Raw genomic sequence first — 25,464 nt, forward strand, 5'->3', positions numbered from 1 at the left:
AAAGCTTCACTGGAATGAGAGTGGAGATGCACTGTACAACGAAAAAAATACAGACGTGCTACTGGAAGTCTTTGAGATTCTATTAACTCAAAGCATACTGCTGAGGGACACAAGGTTGACAAGGGCAAACTATATGAAAAATAATGCAAACTACAGCTGACATGCTGGCAGATGTAACACTGTATACGAATTAATGGAAATAAGCACATGGGAAAGGTACTAAATGGCGATAAAAAAGAAGTATAAATCAACCAAATCTTTTAGGTAACATTACATAAACTGTGTGTAAGGAGGAGGATACCAACATGCAAGTACAATACTTCAAATGCTTACAACACTACTGTAAAAGTCTGAGAGGTTCGGTGTAAGGCCATTAAAGTACAATGTATGTATGACCTATGAGTCAGGATAAAAAGGAAATGAGTGTGTTTATGTATTACAAAAAGTTCTAAAGAACACTGAATGGCAGAAGTATTCAAACTGTGATGAGGCTTACTAGGCAATTAAAAATGATTACTACATACAAAACACTATTCATAGGCAATATATATCTAGGCAGATTATCTACTTTTATTTACTGCTGCCTTTGGTGCAGTCTTACTTCAGAAGTACCAATTTCAGACCATCTGTATAGCATCATATTATGCATTTCAGACCATCTGTATAGCATCATATTATGTAGTCTGACATTTAGACACCATTGCCCTGGGAAATAGGGTTTCTTAAAATAAAGGTCAAAACACCATACATACATTGTTTAGCTGTCACTATAACTTGATGCAGGCGAGTAAGTTTAATGTCACAACCCAAGAATAGCCTAGAAGGCAAGATAAAGCAGCAGTGAGCAGTTATAAAATACTTTAAACTACATGGAAAAGAGATACCCCAGAAGAGTGAACACACAGTCAAACGCAATCATGTAGATCAACCTGGAGTTCATCAAGATGAATGGATGACTGAAGAATACTAAGAAAAAGAACCATATAGCTTTTGGTACTCCAATGGTAATATGTGCTTTCAACATCATGATTTATCTCTCCTTTGGCAACCTGAAAATTAATGATCGGAAAAGTCAGAATTGTTTGGGGATAATTATTATTCTACAGCCATGAAGAAGAAAATAAAACAATTCTTCCATAGGCTTAAGAAAGTACAGCTGTGTTATCAATTATTCCATGACTGTAGATGATCAAGTGCAGTCATCACATTAGGGTACTTTGCCACAGACAGAGGTATACTGTCTGGCCAGACTTTCAGATCTGAGCCCCCTTCCCCCTAAGCTGGGGTAATGTCACCTTCATTTCAGACATCCTTACTTACCTAGCATAAAAGTTACATCTGTCTATGCAATCTTCTGTTCTTTCTCGCCATCCCCCCACAGGATAAATAAGAATACCCACAGTTCATCTGTAAGCTCAGATGTCTGAGCCACCTACCATTTCCTGAGCAACCAATAAGCAGAAGGGAAATAAGGAACAGATTTACATTTGGATTCAGTAAGGAGAGGGAGGGAGAAATGGGTACCCATAGTTGCAAGCACAGAAGTGAGGATAGAGTGGACATAGTCTGCAACAGTGACTATAATCAAACACCAATAATTCCAGTTAAGTTGACAGCAAAAAACTGTACTATGTTCACTGTTTTAGACATCACATTAAGGAAGATTTCAAATGCTGCCAGGGAGGTGGCTATAGGTCATGAGGGTGGGGCATGCCCTACAATATGCAATATGGCCGATGGGAACCTTGCACTTGCACTACAGACCACATCTCATCAGTAGTGTTTGGAAAATGTACATATGAAGGACCAGGTGGCTTCTTCCAAAATGTTCTGAGGACTAACTCCTTTCAAGAAAGCAACAATAGTAGCTGTGGCCTTAATGGACTGTGACCTGCTTTTAACTAGTGGGGGTTTATTATAAGCTTTGTGTCAGAAAATAATACAATGGTCTATTCACTTTGTTAGTCTTGTTTGGAAACAGGTAACCCATTTTTAGTTTCAGCAAAACCCATGAACAGTTGGGCATGGCTTTCTAAATCTTTGGTCCTGTCTATGCAGTACCCAAGCTGCCCATGGACATCCAGAAAAAATAGGATCTTTTATATCTTATTCTGAGGGTTGGGGAAAAGGACTGGTAGGTGGACAGCCTGATTCTGAGCCAGTTTTGTTATGATCCGAGCATAAAGATGGGGGGGGGGGGAACTAATGCACAGGGTTAATCTATCTTTGTGAAAAACAGCCCATCCTTATGTTTTAGAATTCAGATACTCTGTTGGCTGAGGTGATAGGGAAAAACATTGTTTCTGATACCCAACAAGAGTTTTTTTTCTCGGGGCAGAGAGAGATGGATGACAGATGCACTTTCACAGAAGTTTAATCTAGACAAGTAGGAAAAAAGCTCAGTAAGATACTGGGAAACAGTGGGTAAATTTACCTGCGTAGTGCACAGGTTCCTCTTCTATCACTAGAGGTAAAATATCAGTAAGGTAAGATCTCTTTGTACCTGGCTTTCTAACCTCCTTCATAATTTGAGAAACAACCTTAAAATAAAGGTCCCTAAAGATAATAAGTGTTATATCCTGCAGGTTTGTCAGAGTCAGTGGAGAAAACCATTACTGCCCAATTCAAAAGGGAGCCATCTGTATTATTTATGGCACCTTCTCCTTGATTTTCTGATCCATTATGAGGAGCAAGGGAATGGTTAGGTAAGCACACAGAAAAGAGCCTCTGCAATTTAGGTAGGATGTATCCGATGCCCAAGCATTCCTGGGCAAGTTCTGGAGCAATATTTCCTCAATTGTCCATTGCTTGGAAAAGCAAACAGTTATATTTAGGGGACACCCTTCTTGATGACATAGGCAATCATACATTTAAATAAATGAAAACGAACCTTACTGACAGTCCTAGCTGCAAGTATTTTAGATCACAGACCCTACCGACACAATCTTAGCTGCAAGCATTACACATCACTTGTAATCTACCCAATCATTGTCAGTCAAACATTACACAGCTCATTCAAAGCCTGCCTTCTTTTAAACTTCATTCCTCCCCTGTATGTATTGCTCCCACAGTTCCTAATTTTTCTTATGCATTTTGCCCCTACCCTTTTCCAAAGATCCCAATTCCAGTTGTTTTATATCTGTTACTATATTCATGGGACTCCCTTTCTTGTTGACGATTTCCAGAAATGTCTTCATGTGCACCATCCACTCATGCGGATCTGCAGAGGTCCTGCTTATGTGGTACACTGTGGTATTGTCTTAAGTGGATATAAAGGCTGGCACACATGCAGATCGCACTGCACAGCTTGCTCCTAGACTTGCATAAGCAGCCTAAGAAGCTAATAAGTGTGTCCACCCCCATTTATGTACCACATCACTGTGGTGTCGCCTGTGATTATCCTCCCCATCACAGGCACCCTTATTACCATAAATGCTTTTGGAGAACAGATTAGATGTTATATACTGATGCTCTCTCTTGATGTGTTCACCTTCTTGAAGACTTGAGGGGACTGGTTTGGAATGGTTAGTCTGAAGGACATCCCCTTTCTTTTTTTTTTTTTTTTCAGATCTGTACCACCCACAAATCCAGTTCATTCTATAAACTGTCATACTGGTATGGTAGCTTCAGAAGGGATCCACCTGTTGATTCCATGTGATTCTCATGATCCACTGTATGTTTCTTATATGCAGTCTGGCTAGAGGTGCCATCAGGATTGTGGATGTCATTTGGCTGTCCACTAGAGTTTGTCTGTCACGTGTTTTTTAAAGACCTTTACTGAATTACTACTTATGACACAGGCAGACTTACATTTATATAAAAGTCATGAAACCATATTAAATAGTTCAAATTTACAACCATTATACAGCACATATATTGTCATACATCCTATAATCATTACAAAAAGTATTAATTTCCTGCCTTCTCTTAAACCTCATTCCTGCTCCAAAACATTTTCTGCATGCATTGTTCCCAGTTGTCCATTTCTTTCTATGTAATTTACTCCTACCCATTTCCAAAGATCCTACTTCCCATTATCTCATCTCTGTTACAATATACATTGCTTCAGATATAATTGGGTTAGATATTGATTTCCATTTCCTAGTAACTGCTTTTTTGGCCGCCACAAGAATTAAATTTAACAAAGCCTTACTATGTGTAGGCAGTTCAGATCATGTATCCCAACTCAAGAAGATCATTGCTTTAGTTACACTCATTTGCTCACCCAGTATTCCTGACAGAGTACTCTGTAGGGAAATTTTAAAGTCTGCCAACGCATTACACTCCCAAAACATATGTTCCCATTTACCTCTTTCTTCCCCAATCACACATCCAACACTTGCCATCTACCTGTGGAAAAATTCTTTGGAGTCTGCTTGGAGTATAAAAGTATTTATGCAAACACTTTCAGTCAGAAATCCTAAAGCTTCTAAACTTTGTTGCATATTTGGTAATCATACATATGCCCTCCCATTGTTTGTGTGAAAAATATTTCTTCCCAATCTTTTCTGACCTCTTCTGATTGATTCCTATAGTTATAGTGCAATATTTTATATGCCCTACTAATTATCCCTTTTTTAACAGCAAACTCATAAAGTGCAGAAATTTCATTTAGGATCCCCCTAGCTCTTTCTCCTTGCCTATACTCTGATATCAGTCCCTGATACATAAGGCAATCACTAGCCTGCAATGCAAATGCCTTCTTGGCCTCTTCCCATTCTATTACCTTTCCTTCTCTAATTATTGTTCCCAATACCTTGGTTGCTTTGCCAGCTTCCTCCAGTAAAGTCTAGCCCCCTCTTTTCCATCATTTGTAACCCTAATTGCAGTCATCCATATCGGCAGAATCTCCTTTCTCCATTCCCGTGTTGGCGTAGTTTTTAGTATACTTTATGAATATATTTCTGTATGACTGTTATTCTCCTTAAGGATATGCATCCAAAATATCATACTTTCCTTATTTCTTGAATCACCCCCTGCTTCTTCACAATCCCTTTCCAGTCTAAATTGTAGCTTTCTGCTTGTGATATGTATAAGAGCCTTAACTGTGTAGCTGTAAAATATCCCTTCAAAAATCAGGTAATCCTATACCTCCATGCTCTGGGGAAGGATCAACTTATGCCACTTGATTGTTGCCCTCCTCTACTCCCAAATAAAATCCTTCAACTTTTTATTAATTACTGTCCACAACTTCTCCTTTGGTTGATAAAAATATGCCTGACCTGAAAATAAAACTGATGGAACTAAAAATATTGTATTGTTACTGATTGTATCTTGCTATCCATTTCCATGGCAAGAACTTCCAGTTTCTCAGTTTTGTATTATCTTTTTAGCCTCATCCCACATATCCTTAGCTGCCTTAACAGAATTATTTTTAACCCATACTCCTAAATGCGTAATTTTATCATGTCCTCATAAATATAGGTACTGCTGGACCAGTTTTGTGTATTGGTACCGATTCGCTTTCAAACCTCAAAATACTGAAATTGTCGAATTTCAGTATCTCGAGACGAAAATATTGTATGCTAAAAGCACGAACCATAGAAATTATCCCAGGGCAAGTAAACCCTTTCCCAAAACTACAAACAACATACCATACCATCGTAAACCCACCTAGGTGGGGGACTATGCCCTCCCACACCCCTGATGTGGGGGAGACTGCTCCCCCACCCCCCTTAACTATATATATATATATATATATATATATATATATATATATATATATATATATATATACCAACTTCGGGATCACACTACAGTGGAGAAAACAGCATATCCCCCCACAATGGGCAAGTATTTACTTGCCCTGGAATAAAATCCGTGGTTTGTGCTTTTCACGTTCGATATTTTCATCTCGAGATACTGAAATTTAACAATTTCAGTATTTCAAGGTTTAAAAGTGAAACCATTGGTACATATTTTATAGCTATAGCCTTTGTTTAATCTTCACTAATTTTATATCCTGAAAAAATAACTGTCACATAATATTCCACAATACTGAGATGTGCTTTTCTGGTTTGCAAATAAAGACAACTTTTCTTGATCATCATACCAATCAGATCCTTGAATCTGAGTCCATTATTTTTATTTCTATGGTTCTAAATATAATGCAAATAAAGAGGAAACGGGGCATCCCTGCCTTGTTCCTCTGTTCAGACTCAACTTATCAAACAGGAACCCTCCCACTTAGATCTTTGCCTCAGATCCCTCATTTATCCTTCTAATTAACATTATTGTTGTTCAGGAAATGCAAATGCTTCCAATGCCCTATTCATAAAATCCCAGCTTACTCTGTCAAATGCTTTCTCTGCATCAAGACCACAGCAGTATTTTCCTACACTCTGCTTCCTTCTAGGTTATTCATTGCTCTATTAATGTTGTCAAATATTTGCCTTCCTGCATGTCATGGTTTTGGGACACACTGGTTAGAGATTGCCCTTCTCTCGGTGTAGAAATGCTGCAAGGCCGTTGGTATCTAGGATGGTCCCTAAGGAAATCTGTCCTCTGGGATGGATACAGATTCAGTTTCTTTCAGCTGATGGTAAATTACAAGCTGCTCAGACAACAGAGAGTACATTCTAGGGCGCTCTGAATTTCCTGTACTGTTTCAGCCTGATCAGGCAACAGTACAGGTAAAGTTAGATGAGGATGCCCCTGGTTCTGCAGTGAGCTGAGACTGGGGCCAGGCAATTTGGTAAATATGCTAGATGGAGTGGCTAAACCAAACATTAAGGTAAACTGATAATGTGATCCCCCTGCCCCACGTCTCAAGAACCTTCTATATCATAGGCATCTTTAAGATCTTGTGTAACCAGGAGAATGTGAGATCTTAGTAAAGCAGGAGTGCCTAAAAAGTTAGCATCTTGACTTTTAGCACCTTCAGAAACTTGTTTAGCTTTTGACAGTTCCAAGATATGCCTCCAAAGGCCATCTGTTTATGAAACAAGGAGAACAGAAACCTTTTCCTTATTGGTGTGTAGGAACTTTCTCTAAAATACCCACAGCTGGCATATCTTCCAGAGTTGTTACCACTAATTTTTCTTCTTAATTTGTCTCAGGAAGGATACCCCTTATTTTTGGTTTTATGTTGAGCTGTAGTTTGTAACCCCCTACAGACTATATTTAGGATCAAAAGATCCAGTGTTGTAAGCAGGAGGCCAGACACTACCCAGTCTTGGGGTTCTGAGGGGAGGTGTATGTTTAGAAAAGAATGGGCTGGGATTTTTGTTGGAGGGGGAGCTGAAATAGTCACAGATGCTCCTTGTTGGTTAGAGTTTCATAAAGGCACTCTGCCTCTTTCTGTCCTCATGCTGTCATCTCTTCTAAGAGAATTTCTTATCTTTGGCTTTTTTACCCTTGCCCTGCCTCCAGTAAAAAGCACCTTATTTAGAAGGGTAAATATCTGTTACACTTGTGTAAGGGAGGATGTTAAACATTTGTCTGACAAATTTCAATGTCTTCCTCTTTGTCTTTAGCTTTCTGATTGCACTGTATATTTGGTGTCCAAGGAGAAGCTTCCTATTTAATGGGACACTAAGGAGGTGCTCTTTTACATCCTTAGACAGGAACAATGTCCTTCACCAGGACCGTCTTCCCTAAGACAGAAACCATAGCTGCAGCCATACATGCTGCATCCATTGCATTTTGTCCTTATTTTAATGTGTCTTCTTAAATGGATAGAGGTGTTAATCTGATTCAGGACAGCCATTGGCTTTTTTCTGTACTCACCCATAACCATCCATAAGTTGCCCAAGGATATAGTCCTGATAATTCAGAATGCGGATTTGGAAATTCATTGCCCTAAAAGTCAGTGTGGCTGAAGCATTCACCCTCCACCCATACCTGTTAAGCTGCCTACTTTGACTAGAGAGTAGGTTGTTGCACCCTGGTGTCAGTCTGGCTCCTCTGGTAGATTTCAGTTACACTGTATTAGAGCCTACAATGGGGTTTTTATAGAGGAATTTGTAACGATTCTGAACCCTGTGGAACTGGCTGGGTCTTGGGTGGGGGGTCAGGAACAATTGATCATGTCATGTAATGTGGAGGCATGGTAGTGCATCATAAAGGTCCACTGCACATCTGTACTGGTTTTAGGCATGGTAATAGGCACTGAAGATTTTCCACAAAGTATCTGAAGACTGAAAATTTTGAGAAGTGGTATGTGGATAGGCTACTATGAGGCCTTGCAGTCTTTTTAAACAAGTAGTCATAGGCCAGTGAAACAGTGAGATATGATTAAGAGTAAGTTAAGAACACTAGTCACAAACATTTGTTGAGCATGGGGGATCAAGAGAAAATTAGAGATTCCTAAAGCATATGGGAAAGTGCAAACTTTGCAGGATCACTGAAGGCAGTGATTTTATGGCTCTGGAGATTTTAGAGATGACAAAAATGGAGCTACAGCTACTTAGACACTTGGGTATGAAAAAACTGAGATGAAACAGCACTTTAAACTGAGAAACAAAAGGAGGAGGGGCTGTTGTAAAAATGCAGCTGACTGGTATGGGCCAGTTTACAAAGGACTCAGGGAATGCTGGTAACATTTTGAGAATATTATGCACCTTTATATGAAAAAGAGGTAAAGCTCAAAGATATGAGCAGATCCTGCAAATATATGTAGACCACTTTCGATTGCCCAAATTAGAGAACTCCCAAGTTGAAGCATTAATGCAAACAGTACCAAGTGAAAAGCTGCAATATGCATTACTTGGGCAACAGAACAGCTTCCATCAGACCCTTAATGGAAGGTAGGAGTTTAGAAATTTGGCTTTGTCTGATGGATGATGCCCCCTCTTGGGTGTACTAGCCATGGTCATGAAGGGAAGCGATAAAGTACAGTTGTGTACACTTACCATAAATGTAGATGTTCGAGTGAATTCACTGTTGCAGTCATCACACTTGGGTTATCTGCCTGCAGGTAGCCTTCAGTTGACCCGAATACCAGAGACTTAGTATTTCTGTGTCGGTTGCTGTCGCGCCAGGACTGATGTCAGGTCGTCAAGGGTATAAAAACAGGCAGCTGACACCATTACAAGAGTTTTTCTTGCCCCAAACGTCAGGAGCCCCCCCAAATAGGGAGCTAAGTTATGGTGGGGAAAAGATCACCCGTAAAATGTAAATACCAATACCAATACCCCTGAAGGGGGTGAGTAATAGACATAGAGAGAGAGAGAGACAAGGGGGCTGGAGGGAGGGAAACCAGGACAGCAACAGTGAATACACTCGAACATCTACATTTATGGTAAGTGATGTTCTTCGTGTTTCACTGTTGCAATCATCACACTTGGGTATATTCCCAAAGCTGAAAAAGGGTGGAGGCAGTCAAGAAGAGTTGGGGCTGGCTAGCATGCTTTGCAGGACTGCTGTTGCAAAACCCACCCTGGATTTGGAAAATATAGGTAGGTGGTAAAGCCTGGTGAAGGTGTGCACAGAACTCCAGGTAGCAGCTTCCAGGATGTCCCTGGTAGGGACTCCCACGAGGAATGCTGTAGAGGTAAAAGTTGCCCTAGTGGAATGTGTTCTGAGCCCCTGAGGGGTTGGTTTCCCATGGTGCTTGTAGCAGAAATGGAATCAGTGTGCTATCCATTTGGAAATTGTTCGTTTTGAAATGACCTTGCCCTCTGCCCTCTGCCCCTGGTACAAAGCTGACTAGTAACTGGTCAGATTTCCTGAAGGGCTTAATCCTATCAAGGTAGAATCTGAGCTGTCTGTGCACATCCAAAGAGTGCAGGATCCTTTCCCCTTTATTTTGAGGTTTAAGGAAGAAAGCTGGCAAATAGAAAGACTGGTTGACAGCCACACTGGACACCACTTTAGGCATAAAGGATGGGTTAGTCCTGAAGGAAACCCTGCCAGCATGGAAAATAATGAAGGGTTCCACAGCCATAAGTGCCTGTAGCTCAGACACTAACTGAAGAAGCAAGGCTGTTTTCCGAGAGAGGAATTTTAACTCTGCTGACGCTGCAGGCTCAAAGGGGGGAAGCGTGAGCTTTTCCAGGACAAAGGTAAGGTCCCAAGCAGGGGTGGGTGCTCTCCTTGGCAGTCTTAAGTAGTTTGCACCTCTCAGGAACTGTTTGATGAGGGTGAGAGAAGAGAGGTGGCTCAGTGTTGTAATGAGCTGAAATGGCAGAGGCGTGGATCTTAATGGAGGGGAAGGACAGACCTCTGTGGAGTAGATCTGCTAAGTAATCCAGGATTAGAGGCAGGGAGGGCAGGGTTGTGTCCTCTCCTTTAGACTGATCCAGGAGCAGTACCTTTTCCACTTATCAGCATAGGATTTCCTTGTACTCGGTCTTCTGGCTTCAAGAATGATGTCCAGCACCTGCATGCTTAGGCTGATTACTGGGAGAAAATTCAAGGAATAAGCCAGGCTGCAAGATTGAGGGTTTGCAGCTGCGGATGCAAGATCTGTCCCGCCTGCTGAGAGAGCAGGGTTGGGTTCAGATGTAGGTGCCAGGGTGGCACCAGTGACAGGCTGCGCAGGAGTGGGTACCAGTGCTGGTGTGGCCAGTCTGGGGCAATCAGAATTGTCCTTGGTCTGTCCTGTCTTATCTTGAGCAATACTCTTGAGAGAAAGAGCAGGTGGGGAAGGCATAGATTGAGAGATTTACCCACTGGAAGGATAGGGCATACACTTTCCAGGCCTTGATGTGAGGTGTCCTGGTGCAGAATTTGCTGAGCTGGTGATTGCAGGGGAGGCAAAGAGATCCACCTCTGGGGTCCCCCATTTCTGAATCAGAAGGTTGAAGGTGATGGGCTCTAACTGCCACTCATGTGGGTCTAGGAGATTTCTGCTTAAGTCGTCTGCCAGTGAGTTTTGTTTGTCTGGCAGAAATTGAGCTTGTAGATGGACCTGCATGCCCAAGGCAGTGTTCCACAGGGCCATGGCTAGCCTGCAGAGTGGGTAAGAGTGGGTTCCCCCCTGCTTGATGATGTACCACATAACTGTGGTGTTGTCTGTTTTTAATAGCAGGTGTCCTGGTGAGAGTAGGGATCTGAAAGCTGTCAGTGTGCGCTGCACAGCTTGCATCTCTTTTTGGTTGATGTGCAGATGAATTTGACTTGGGCTCCAGTGGCCCTGAATGCACTTGCCGTCCATGTGTGCCCCCCAGCCATAGTCTGATGCGTCTGTGGTTAGGGTCTGGGCAGTGTGGGGTTGAGAAAAGAGCATTCCCTTGTTGTGGTTGCATGCTGCTGCCCAGCAAAGAAACTCGGTACTTAGACAGGGTATGATAGGAATGACAGTTTCCAGGTCCTGAGAATGTCGGCACCAAAGACTTTTAAGTACCATTGAAGTTTCCTCATATGCAGTCTGGCATATGGAATTATGATGCATGAGGCCATGAACCCTAGGGCCTGCAGGATTTTCCTTGCGGATAGCTGGGTTCCAGGGGCCATTTGAGTAAAATGGTCTGTCAGACAGGCTTGTTTTTCTGGAGTGAGGAATGCCATCTGGGATGCTGTGCCCAAGCTTGCTCCCAGGAATACAATCTTTTGACTGGGGACTAGTTTTGATTTCTTTTCATTGATGCTGTACCCCAGGGAGGTTAGAAGGTTTTTTTTTTATTTTTTTTTTTTTTACAAATGTCAGGTGCTGCAACAGCATTTCCTGACTCTCTGCCTGAATCAGGCAGTCATCCAAGTATGGGTAAATTTGAATATTTCTCTGTCTGCAGTAAGCAATGGCTGGAGCCAGCCATTTTGTGAATACTCTGAGAGCAGTGGATAAGCCAAAGGGAAGTGCAGAGAACTGATAATGCATAGATCCTGCCCTGAAGCGTAGATATTTCCTGCATGACTCCCTTATAGGGATGTGCAGATAGGCTTCTTTTAAGTCTAGGGTGACTAACCAGGCATCTTTGGCTAGCATAGGTAGAAGCTGCTGCAGGGTGAGCATTCTGAATTTAGGTACCACCAGGAAGGTGTTGAGAATTGAAAGATCTAGGATTGGGCACTAAGTGCCCTCTTTTCTGGGTACCAGGAAAAGTCTGGAATAGAATTCTTGACCTATCTGTTCCACAGGAACAGGATGAATTGCCCTTAAAGAGAGCAGGGATTGAACTTGGTTTTGTGCCTCTGCCCACTGGTTTGGAGAAAGGTCTGGGAACCCTTTTGGGTTTGGCAGTGAGTGGAAGTCAAATTTGTACCCCTGGGATACAATGTTGAGGACCCATCTGTCTTTGGTGATGGAAATCCAGTTTTTTGTATGAAGGGCAAGTTTTCCTCCTAGGGACACAAGCAGTTGGGCAAAGGTGAGGAGTGGAGTTGATAAGTCACTGGGATTTCTTTCTGTAAGGGGGGTGGCTTAGCACTCCCTGCTTTAGAGGTGGAGGCACTCCATTGCTTAGATCTCTGCATACCCTGAGACTGTAGTCTGGGGGGGTGTCTGTTTCCCCTGGGTCTAGTTTGAAATGGCCTTGAGGGGGCTGGAAAGGACCAATGTTTTGAGGGGCAATGCCTACTGAATCTAGGAGGCTGTACTTGCAAGAATTCTTTGACTGTCTGTATAGATTTAGCTTTTTCTTTCATCTTTTTAAGAAACTCTTCTGCTTTGGTGCCAAACAGATTGTCCTTGTTCAAAGGAGTGTCTAAACTTTGATTTGACATGGTCTGGCAAGGTCTGCTCCTTAAGCCAAGCATGCCTTCTCAGTACAGAACCAGTGACTACTGCCCAACAAGATGCTTCTAGGGCGTCAAAGCCGCACTGCAATGTATGCTTTCTGACTTTGCTTGCAGAATGCATAAGCTCTTGCAACTCTTTACTTTCTGCACAGTCTGTAAAGGTAGCTATTTTTTGCTTAATAATTTCCATAATATGCAGTTGATACTTCAGCATGTGAAACTGACAATTCAAAGCCCTAATGGCGAGAGTTGCAGAGGTATATACTTTCTTACCCAATCTGTCCAAAGCTCTGGAATCCCTGTCTGAAGGGGTGTGATTCTTAGCTGTAGTTGCTTTGATACCTTTAGGCCCCTGGGAAATGACCTCTGGGACAGCATTAGGATTTTTGAAAAGGAATTTGTGAGAGTCAGGTACTCTGTAGTACCTGCCTAGTTTCCTAGGTGCAGGGGGCAAAGTATCAGGAGTAAGACTGTATTCCATAAAGACATCATCAACTTCCAGGACTGTGTGTATTCCTAAAGGCCTGTGCTGTGGCAAGTCTAGAAATTCTCTGTCTCTTTTTGTACTGAGGATAGTCTTGGCATTCCCAATTGAAATGCTCTCTTAAAGTATGCAAGGTTTCACCAAAAGAAAAATCCTCTGGAGGAGAGGCAGAGGGAATGGATTCCTCTGCATCTGAAACCTCATAAGCAGATAAGGGCATGTCTTCATAATCAGAACCCTCAGAGTCGTCAGACTCTTGGTCTGTTGAAGCTGCTGGGAACTGATCCCCTTTTCTCTTAGCATGAAAAGGCTGACTTCCCCTAATCAGCATAATAAGGTCTTCGGCCATTCTAAGCATTTGATGTTGTGGCAAGGGATCAGGTGAATGCACATTGGTCGTCAGTTTTCTAGGTGTAGCGAGTACTTTTGGCCTTAGAAACTCGGTAGTTTGAGACCTAACTGAAGTTGTCAGTTTGTGTCGAACATCGGTAGTGCGAAGAAGTTCCTCAGAAGCCAGTGCCTGCTCAGCAGCTCCGGACCCATCCAAGGTAGAGACATCCACAGGTTCCATAGTTGAAGAAGAGTCTCGCACCATACCGGACTCCGAACGGGTCTCGGTAAAGGCCTGTGAATCCACTGAAGCAGGCATCAGGGGCCGCGAAAGCACCTCACTGAATACCGGCAAACTGGCAACTAGCTTAACGGAAGCGTCGTTGGCAGCTTTGGACCTGTGCGGTCTGTCTCTGTCTTTTTCCTTACATTTTTTCGGAATATCGGTACTTGGATGGCTTACCGAAGCAATTTTGGAATACAGAGATCGAGAACAAAAGTATTTAGTGACAAAAAGGGCCCAATGACAAATGGTTTGGGTGTGGCATTGAACAAGGCACAAAACCAACAGTAAGGTACGTCGTGGTCTGGGCCTAAACAGGTGACACAGTAAGAATGAAAATCTCGGTGTGGTATTTGCTTTCACAGGCAAGGCAATTGTTAACTTTTTCTGACATCGGTTAGAGCAAGAAAAAAGGATCTTCAATGGGGTACTTAGCATCAGAAGACTTCAGGATGATTCAATTCGTAAACGAAAACTCAAGTAGTGGCCGACCGGCACTTGTGCAAACTGCTTCTGCTTCTGGCTTCTCGGCAAGAAAGACTGACGTAATGGCGTCGGCTGCCTGTTTTTATACCCCTGATGACCTGACGTCAGTCCTGGAGCGACAGCAACCGACGCAGAAATACTAAGTCTCTGGTATTCGGGCCGACTGAGGGCTACCTGCAAGCAGATAACCCAAGTGTGATGACTGCAACAGTGAAACACGAAGAACATCTGCTGTTACTTCCAGGGAAGGGAAGGCAATACCATCTCTTGTCATTCTCCTACAGACCGCTATCTACTCTGTGCCATGATTACAAATGTTCATTGCACTGCTTCTAACAAGTTCAGTGAAGTAGCTGTCTGATTTAACTGACAAAGTGAGGTTTGTGAGAGGACAGCAACCTCCCTTTTGAGGTGAGATAACCAAGAAATTTAGGCAAAACTAGTAATAGAGAGTTTGATGGAGAAAATGCATTTCATATGTTGGACTGGGTTTTTCTTCTACAGGTACTTAACAGAATGGAGTTTACAGAAGCCTTTTGTAATTTGCTAATGAATATATACAGGAGCTCAGCAGTTTGGGTCAAAGTATGGCACATCTTTCAACAGCAGGTACCAGGCAGGGTTGCCCAAGTCACTACTTTTGTTTGGTGTTTAACTTGAAACTCAGACAATATGGTTATGTCAATCAGTCTTAGGATTTGGGTGGCATCATCAAGGAGGTAAAAAGTTCTCTTTCTGCAGATGGTATAGTAGTAAAGTTTAGAAATCCAGACAGGGACTTACTTGAGTTCTTTTGAATTTTGCAGTAGTATGGGGCATATTCATGCTAAAAAAAATCAAATGAAAACCATGGCAGTCAGTTAATTATCCACTGAGCCAGTCACTGAAAAGCAAGCTTCTCTTACTTATAAGACAACATTAAAACTAGGTATCTTGCTGCATGGCTGGCTGACACAGTGTCTCAGACACTGACATTTATATAAAAGGAATTGCTAGACAAAATTAGGCTAAAATATGTAAGTGGAAGTTACTAACACTAGATTCAGACCAAAAAGGGGAAAATGGCAGCTGTACATTCATACTAATTTTTTTTTATAATGCTGAACAGAACTTCTGGTTCCTTTTATCACAGAAATGTTGAATAACTTGAAGAAATGGCTAATGGACATTATATGGGAATTTAAAAGACGTAGGGTGACTTGAAAGAAGTTTAACTATGCCTCAGAAGCTTGGGAGATGAGATTTATTTGATTTACACACTTTAAGACAACACAGATCAACCTTCCACATCTTTCTCAACTGGATACCAAAAAATAAATAAATGGAAAGCTATGTGACAGGAGCAGTAGTTCCTTACTGCCGGACATTATCCTCTAAGGCAGAACTGATGGAGAGAACTTTTGTGTCTCCATTCACAACGTAACTAGAAAAAATGCAAAGAACTTGATAGGTGACCAAACCATGTTGTCCTTTGAGTATCACCTACTGACAATACGGTATACTAAGAAAGATAAAATAGAAAGGAAATCATTCTTGGCAGTAGAAAAGAAGAGACATATCACAAACACTGGGAGCAAAAAATGGAGGTGAGAAAAGTACTGTTTTGGGTTAAGCTCAAGGGGAACAAGGGAAAGTGGAAAGCAATAGCTTTAGATGCATCAGAATGTCAGCACAACTTAAAAATTTAAGGGGAAGTACATAACGTTCCATCTGTGTTGTCTACCTTCATTCTTCATTAACCTATGGGTCTCTGTTCCAATCCTTGGAACTGACTGGCCGCTTCACTAGCTAAAGATTGCAAGCTCAAGCTCCTCCCTCCTAACCATAATTCCCCACTCCTCCAGATTACCTTAGATCGAGTTTGCAATAACAGCTACCAATGGTTAAACAGACCAACATAGCCAGCACAAGGATTAGAATATCAGGAGCTCAGTAAGGAACGGTGGTTCCTATGAACATATCCGTGAGATCTCTCAAAGTCTTTGACTGAAGGAAGGAGGGGAGGGGAGGTTAATGAAGAATGAAGATAGACAACACAGATGGAATGTTATGGTAAGAACATAACTTCTTTATCTGATGTTGTCATCTTCACTCATTCATTAACCTGTGGGACAGAGTCTCCACTAAATAACCTAGGGTGGCCCTCGTGGAAGGATATTCTGTAGTACAGCAGAGCCAAAAGCACTTCTTCTCCTGGAGATGATGTCCAACTTATAATGGCAATAAAAGTATGAGGGCTTGACCAAGTAGCAGCTGCAGAAATGTCCTCAACAGATACACTCGGCCAAAAAGCTTGAGAAGTTGCCATAGACCTTGTGGATTTATCCTTAATTTGGGCAGGCACTGAAATGTCCGTAGAGGAATAAACAAAGGAAATACAGTCTTTCAACCATCTACCTAAGGTAGTCTTAGTAATGGGTTTACCTTTTTTAACATCTGAAAAGGATAAAAACAACTGATCAGACTTCCTGAAAGAGTTGTTGTATCTAAGTAAAAACATAGTTGCCTGTGTAAATCAAGCAAATGAAGAGTGTACTCTCCCTTATTCTGAAAATTGGGAAAGAAAACAGGAAGATTAATAGAGTGACTGATATCTTCCCTAGTGACTTTAGGCAAAATAGATGGATTAGTACAAAGGGTTACTCTATCTTTGTGAAATATCAGGTAAGGAGATTTGCAAGACAGCCTGAAGTTTGGAGAATCATTTTGCTGAAGTAATAGCTACCAGGAACAATGTCTTCCAGGAAAGAAATTTTAAATCTACAATAGCTGCTGGTGCGAAAGGGGGGGGGGGCAAACTAAAGCTTGTAAAATGATGGTCAAGTCCCAAGGAGAAGTAGAATCTTTTATACGGGGACAAAGCAGAATGGCGCCCCTAAGGAAGGCTTTACAGAGTTTTGAAGAAGCCAGAGAGGAAGGATCTTGTCCAACATGGAAACTGGAGATAGCTGCTAGCTGTTCTTCAACAGTGGAGTAACAAGCTCCATTACTGAAAAGGTAGGTCAAAAAATCTAAAACTACTGAGACAATGGCTATGAAGGGATCTATTTGTTTCTAGTGCGCCCATATAGGGAATCTTTTATATTTTCTCTTACAAATTTTTCTGGTTGAAGATTTATGGGCAGAGATGAGAGATCATTATCTTCTGAATAGGGGAGGAGAATCTGGGCTGTCTAGCTATCACTGGAATTTGAAAAACCATGCAACTAGTTTCAGTGCTTAAATGTCTGGGTGAGGGTGCCCTGATGGGTGAGAAGGTAGATCCAAAGTAGGTTCCAGCATCACTGGTGGACAAATCAGATGAGACCAACAAAAGGGGAATCAGGTTTATCAAGGCCAGAAGGGAGCAATGAAGATTACCTTTTTCTTCAACCTGAGAGCCTTCTGTAAGAATTTGCTAATTAAGGGCAGTGGGGGAAAAGCATCGAGTAGACCAGGAGGCCAAGCATGGACTAGAGCATCCTTGGGTGGCTGGCCCTGAGGAGGGATCAAGTCAAACTACCTGCTGCATTTGTTGTGGAGAGGTGACGCAAAAAGATTGCAGCAAGTTTGACCCCATTTCTGAAAGAGTTTGTTTACCATGGATTGATTCAGGGACCACTTGTGAGGCATCAGTAAAATTCGGCTGAGCTTGTCCGCCAAGATGTTGAATTCTTCCGGAATGTGCATTTCCACCAGAAAGCGGTTGATAGAGATCGTCCACTGTCACACTCTCATAGCTTCTTGACATGGGGGGGGGGGTAAGATCTGATCCCTCCCTGTTTGTAGATGTACCACACCACTGACATATTGTCTGTCTAAACAACAAAAGTTCCTAGAGGGAAGAAAACTGTGTAGTTATTGCAACGCTAGAAAAAACGCTCTTATTTCTAGTACACTGATATGCAATTCGGTCTCCTGTGGCATCAACGTGCCTTGAACTGTTTAACCCAGATAATGCTCCCCCCACCCCATCTGGAAGGCATTCATGGTCAACATGGCACTTGGGGAGGAAGAATGAAAGGACGACCACAAGTAACATCTGTAGAGTGAAGCCAACAAAGAAGAGATTCCTTGCAAATCTGAGAAAGTTTGATGGGAAAGCTTAGGGGATTCCTGTGTAGTGACCACTGGACCTCTGAAGTCCACTGTGGAAGTCTCATATGAAAGCATGCTGTGGGCAACAGAGTTATTGTGGCTGCCATGGAACCCAGCATTCAGAAAACTAAACTGGTTGGAGGTTTCTGAATGGCCATGACCTGTCTGATATGAAATCTTAAATTTAATACTCTTGTCCATTGTCAGATAAGCATGAGAAATTCTTGTGTCCAGACGTGCTCCTATGAAATCTATCACTTGAACTGGTTCCAACTGGGATTTGTGCAAATTGACCATTATTCCAAGTGCTGGAACCAAGTTGAGGAGATAATCCTTGGCTTGTAACAATAGATGCCTGGTTCCAGCAGTTAGGAGCCAGTCATCCAGATAGGGGAAATCTGGTACCTTTGCAGCCTGAGATGGACTGCCACTACTGCCAAGCATTTGGTAAACACCCTGGGGGGCTGTGGTGAGACCAAATGGGAGTGATCTGAACTGGTAATGACAGTCTCCCAGCCTGAAACGAAGTTAGTGTCTGTCTATTTTGATGTGGTAGTACACATCCTTCAGATCTACAGAGCACATCCAGTCATTCATCCTCAACAGGGGTAGGATGGACTGAACCATGACCATCCTGAATTTGTGTTCTTTACATATTTGTTCACAGAAGTTAGGTCCAGAATTGGTCTCATATCCTCTGTGTTTTGGGGTACCGGCTTGATCAGGATGGACCTTCTGGATGACTCTTTTTTGCAGTATCCTCTGGATAGGATTCTTAGCACCCACTGGCTGTTGGTGATGGCTTCCCAGGCTGCAGAGTGCAAGGATAAACACCCCCTGACTGCCTCCAGAGGAAGGGTCTGTCCGAGAAGGGTTCCCAAGTCTCTCGGTTTTGCTGGCCTCCCTCTGCCGCATGGGTGGCATCTGCCATTCTGGTTATTTCCCCATCTCCCTCTGGGGGAAAAATCTCCCAGAGACACCTGAAAGGAAGCTTCAGATTTCTTAACCACATCTTTTTACTACCACTCTGGTTCCTGGAAAAGGACCTTTGTGGAATAGAAAAACGGATTCCAATGGCAGACAGTCTTTCTATCTTTCTCGCTGTGGGAGAGTGTCACAAACCGTGGGTCCAAACGAGATCGATCCGTCAAAGGGCGCACTGATGAAAGACACCTTGAGGGGCTCAGCAAAGACACAGCCTCATCCAGGAATGATGCCTTATGGCAATGGTGGAACCAGCCCACCTTTGAGGTACCCTCCTCCACATGGGATATAAGCCTCAAGGACACATTAGACAGTGATTAAAGGGTGGCCAATCTGGAGAAAAAGGTCTTCTTTTCCTCGGCAGACATGGACCATGGGGCAGAGCTAGAGAATTCCTATTCCAGGTCACTCTGTAGTCTCGTAAAATGGGATAAATAGTTTAATGTTCTCAAAGTAAATGTGGAGGAGGCATAAACTCTCTTGTCAAATCTGTCCAAATTCTGTGATTCTCTACTTGGGGGATGGACAGAGGAGCTTTCATGGGCTAGCTCCTTTTTGGTGGCTGTTGCAACAACCATGGCATCTATGGGGTTACCCTCGGTCCAGGTCATCTTGTCCAGGGGAGCACTTAAGATTTTATCAGCACATTTTTGTATGGGATCTACCGTATCTGGCTCTTTCCATCCCCTAGAAGACACCAACTCAAAGAGGGGGTCAGCAGGGGTGGACACCCAGGATGTAGATGGGCTGGACCCAAAAGCCTTCAACAACATCAATTCCTCTGGGGAATTTCTAAAATGTCTCCAAATATCTCTTCTGGTGGCAATCTTGGGAATCCTTCACCTTCCTCGAACTTGGTGTCAGTGGTCATAGATTCCTCAGGGGAATCAGTGTGCCTCCTCTTGCACAGTCTCTTCTGAGGAACTTCCTCAGTGGGATGTTCTGGGGAGGTGTTAAGAGACTTGCGGTTCCACAAATGGAAATGTATGGAGACTTTCCATGGTCGATTGTCCACGCGGAAGAATAGAGGCCTCAGGCACCAATCCAGAAGGTGTGGGGATAGGTTCCGAAGTAATGAAAGCCGAGGGTCTGCTGGAACAGCAAAGGGCCCTTTTCACCACTTTGAAAGTCAGCTCCGAGCTCCTGTGAGCATCGCCTCCAGAGCCGAAACTACCAGAGTGGCATCTCCTGAAGCCTTCAAGCCCCCTGCTCCAAACACCAAGTTGGAGCCAAGCTATGGAATGCTAAAGCTCTGATAGGAAGTAACCACTCTGAAACCTTCGGAGTGCAAGTCAAACCCCCAGAACTGACGTCGAAGCTATGGCTCTGAGACACACTCTGCCCCAAAGCAGTCGGAGCACATTGTGTTGGGGAAATGGTCCGGGGCGAAGATAAGATCATGATCATCCCTGACACCTCAGCATCCAGGAATAACAGAACCCAAGACTTTGAAACCGAGGCGTGGAGCATTGATGGAACCACAGGGCAGAAAGGGAAGGAGCAGACAAAACCCCATCTGGATCTGAGCCTGGAGAAATTGCCTCATTAGTCTACCCATACCTTTCTCAGAAGGGCTTCGAGAAGATCTGGAGGATATGGAAGAGGGAGGCCAAGAAGATTTCCTTGGAGAAGGGCATTTCTGAGTGGGGGTGGTCGGCCCTGAGCCAGAAGTCGAGGCACGCAAAGGAGATCTGTGATCCAATCCACTTGCCCCTGAGGAAGTAGACAAGGCACGGAGAGAGGAAAGGAAAATGGAGCTGGAGAAATTGATGCCGATGGGGTTGGCTCTGAGGACCTTGGTGCCTTTTTTGGCGACTCTGAAGAGGACCTCGAAGGGGAGCATTTCCTGCTCTCCCCGGCCTCTTTAGATGATTTGAAGAGGAGTTGAGCCCCTAACACTGAAGGGAGAGTAGAGGAAGAGAAAGGCAGGAGCAAACCTTTCAAAGTAAGCTTACTCCTATCAGCCAGGGCCTTTGGTAGAAAACTTTTACAGAGGAAGTCGCTGTCCAGATGCGCAGGCCCCAGGCAGTAAACACACACTGTGTGGGTATCAGACAGCGGGATCTTGTGCCCATAGGAAGTGCATTTCTTGAAACCTAAATGTTTCCCCTTCTGAACAGCCATAGTACGAGAAAGGGAAAGAAGAAAGAGAGGAAAGGAAACACTATGGTGAGAAAAAGAAGTTATGTACTCACCATAACGCTCCGAGTAGGTAACTTCATTTGTCAGCAACCTGTGGGTTACGGATCCGATATGGATCCGAGCCGGCAGCATACCAAGCTAAAGATCCGAGCTCCAAGCTCCACTCCCTTACCCATACTACCCTGCAACCTCCTTCCAATCCTCAGATCGCATTTGCCACCTGCACAAACAACAAAACAAACTAACAATCTGAGAAAACCTGACTTAGAGACAAACAAAACTCGAGCATCCAAATCTTGAGTTCAGCTAAATAACTATTCAGGTTAGGGGGAAGGAGGGAGGGACGGTTGCTGACAAATGAAGTTACCTACTCAGATGGAACGTTATGGTGAGTACATAACTTCTTTATCTGAAGTAGTTAACTTTCTTTGATCAGCAACCTGTGGGACAGAGTCCCCAGCTACCCAAAATCTTGGGAGGTCCTCAAGGAAGAATATTCCGGAGCACTGCAGAGCCAAAAGCAGCCCTTCCTCTAGACACCAAATCTAGCTTATAATGAGAAATAAAGGTGTGAGAGAACGCCCAGGTAGCCGCTGAACAGATGTCATCCAGGGAAACTCTAGACCAGAATGCAGCAGACACTGCCATAGAACGTGTAGAATGAGCATGAACTCCCATTGGTTCTGGCAAGCCAGATTCTCTATAGGCTAAGAGAATACAACTCGAAATCCATCTGGTGAGAGTTACTTTAGAAATCGGTTTCCCTAGAAAGGGTTTTGCAAAGGAGACGAAAAGTTGGTCAGATTTACGAAAGACAGCCATCCTGTGTAAATAAAAACGTAACTGTCTGTGAACATCCAGTAAATGAAGTTTATACTCCCCCTTGTTCTGGTAATTGGGGAAGAAAACTGGCAAATTAATGGACTGATTAATGTTCATTGCGGAAGCTACTTTGGAAAGAAGAGAGGGATTAGTTCTGAAAAATACCCTGTCCTTGTAAAATACAAGGTATAGAGGTTTGATAGAAAGAGCCTGAAGCTCCAACACTCTCCTGGCTGAGGTAATGGCTACCAAAAATGCCGTCTTCCATGACAAGAACTTCAGATCAACAGAAGCTGCAGGCTCAAACGGAGGCGAGACTAATGCCTGAAGAACTAAGGTCAGGTCCCACTGTGGAGATGAATTTCTAATAGGAGGTCTCAAAAGCAAGGTACCGTTTAGAAAGGCCTTATAAATTTTGGTAGCAGCAAGAGAACCAAAGTTGTCCCCAAAATGAAAATGGAAAATACAGCCAGCTGAACCTTTACAGTAGATGAACTGGCCCCCTGCTGAAAAACATGAGACAAGAATTGTAGAACCATTAAAAGGATCCAAGTTCTTATGTCAAGCCCAAATGGAAAAACGTTTCCATTTACTATTGTAAATCTTCCTGGTAGAGGGTTTATGTGCTGCCACCAAAATGGACTTGACTAGGGAAGAGATACCGGGAGTCCTGGCAATTAAGGGAACTGGATCAGCCAAGCTGAGAGCTTGAGCTCGTCCAGATTCGGAGTGGTCATTCCCGAGGGGTGAGAGATCAGATCCGGAATGGGATCCAAGATCCAGAGAGGAGCTATGAGATGAGAACGTAGGCAGGGGAACCAGACTTGATGAGGCCAGAATGGGGCTATGAGGATAATCTTGCTCCCCATCCAATGAGCTTTCTGGAAAAATGTTGTCATCAGCGGAAGAGGTGGATACGCATAAAGAAGACCGGGGGGGGCAAGCATGGACTAGAGTGTCTCTAAAAGAGGAATTAGAGCGAAAAACCCGCTGCACTTCGCGTTGGAAGGCGGTGCAAAGAGATTGCAGCAAGGCTGACCCCACTTGAGGAAGATCTGTTCCGCTACGGAAGAGTTCAGAGACCACTCGTAAGGGGAGAGAATAGTTCTGCTCAATTTATCTGCCAGAATGTTGGACCAACCCGGAATGTGCAGCGCTAACAGGAAGCGGTTGGTGGAGATCGCCCATTCCCAAACTCTCATGGCGTCTTGGCAAAAAGGGTAAGACCTGGTTCCCCCCTGTTTGTTGATATACCAGACCACTGACATATTAGTCTGACTGGATCGCAATAGTCCCCGGAGGAAGGAAGGCATGAAGGGCCTGCAACGCTAAAAGGACCGCCCACATCTCCAGTATATTTATATGCAGAACGGTCTCTGTCTGAGTCCACGTGCCTTGGACAGTTCTGCCTGCACAATGCCCCCCCCCCCACCCTAGGCGGGAGGCATCCGTGGTCACTGTGGCCTGGGGTAGGGGCATAACAAAAGGTCGTCCTTCCCAAAGGGCTCGGGATTGGAGCCACCACATGAGGGAGTTCCTGCAAACCCTGCTGAGGGGAATCGGCAAGTTTAGCGGATGATGTAAAATGGACCACTGGACTTGCAAAGTCCACTGCAAAACCCTCATGTGCAGGCGAGCGTAAGGGATCAAATTGATCACTGCCGCCATGTACCCCAAAGCTCTCAGGACTAACTCTGCTGGGGGAGCAGGAGACTGAAGAAGAGCTAGTACATGTAGAGTCATGCTGTGAAGTCTGTCTGGCATTAGGAAAGCCTTGACCTGAAGGGAATCTATCCTGGCCCCTATAAAGTCTATAACCTGAACAGGTTGGAGGAACAACTTCTTGACATTTATAGTGATCCCCAACTGGGATGATAAATGGAGGAAGAAGTCCCTGGCTAGATAGAGTAGATGCCTGGTGGGGGCGGTGAGGAGCCAGTAGTCAAGGTATGGGAAGACCTGTATGCCCTGCAGTCTCAGGTGGTCCGCTACAACTGTCATGACCTTGGTGAACACCCTGGGGGCTGTGGTGAGACCGAAGGGTAGGACCCTTAACTGGTAATGACTGGCCCCTAGCTGAAAGCGGTTCCTTCCACGCCCTGGTGGTAATCAGGTCGACCAGAGGGTCAGCCAGGGGGGACACCCAAGAGGTAGATGTGCCCGTGTCAAATGCCTCCAGGAATACCAACTCATCCGAGGAAGGCTTTTTGGCAGACCCCCCCTTTGGCAGAGCATTTCCATAATGTCTCCAAAGGACACGTCATCGGGGGGTGATTTGGGGGAACCTTCCCCTTCCTCCAAATTGGTATCCTCAGTGAGCGACTCAGGGGAGTCCAAGTGCCTCCTTTTGCACAGGTGTTTGTGAGGAATCTCCTTGGGGGGACTGTCCGAGGGGGGCTCATCAACGGATTTGTGTTCCTCCAGGGGAACTGGCTGAGGCGTCAATAACACAGGCTTTCCCTGGGACTGGATGATGGAGGACAAACCAAGATGCAAGGGAGCGGCGGCGGATCCTGAGGACAGAGCGAGGGGTCTCGATCCTCTAGAGAGAACCCTCTCCACAACATCTAATGCCGAAGGGGAACCGGCCTCTCTAAGACAGGTGGCCTGCACCCTCGGATCCAACGAAGGGATCGGAGTCGGAGCCGAAGCGCTCGGATCCGAGTGGACAGTGTGCTCCGGACTGCAACGGAGCCGAAGACACACACGCCCCCCTTGGATTCGATGCCCGGCTCTCAGCTTCAAGAGCTCGGATCCAAAAAGGGATCCGATAGGCTCGAGGGCATGGCTGGTGTCGAGGTAGTGATAACCATCAGCGCCGACTCCCTGAGACTCCAAAACCCAGTAGTGGATCAGAGAAGGAGCTATCGGGGCAAACAATGGAGCTGAACTCCCCCCTGGAGGGGGGGGGGCAGCAATACTCCCATCTGCAGCTGAGTCTGTAAAAAGCAATGCATCATCGGTCCATATCTGCCTCCGTGAGGCTTCTAGTAGATCTGGACAAGGCCGCTGAAGCCAGTCGGGAGGGCCAAAGCGACCACCTCGAAGATGGAGGGGCCTCCTCCTCCTCCGGCTCCGGAAAAAAGCGTGGAGAACGGAGCCGTGGGGAGGAAGGCTTGGAAGTCCTCGATGGGGAAGGTAGAACCTTGGCGGGAGGGGCCGAGGGGTCCAATTCGGTCCACCATTTGTGGCTTCTCTCTCTGTCCCTTTCTCTCTCTTTCTCTCTCTCCCTTAT

The 25,464-nt window shown here is 44.3% G+C and overlaps 1 protein-coding gene across 1 annotated transcript in view; it reads right to left on the reverse strand.

Moving 5' to 3' along the window:
- The window catches only part of WDR59 (WD repeat domain 59), a 1,485,413-nt gene that overhangs the window by 47,211 nt on the left and 1,412,738 nt on the right, over nucleotides 1-25,464 (reverse strand). The gene's annotated exons all lie outside the window — the stretch shown is intronic.

The sequence above is a fragment of the Protopterus annectens genome, chromosome 8.part1 (genome assembly GCF_019279795.1).
Source record: "Protopterus annectens isolate FY-2018-M chromosome 8.part1, PAN1.0, whole genome shotgun sequence".
Lineage (NCBI taxonomy): Eukaryota > Metazoa > Chordata > Ceratodontiformes > Protopteridae > Protopterus > Protopterus annectens.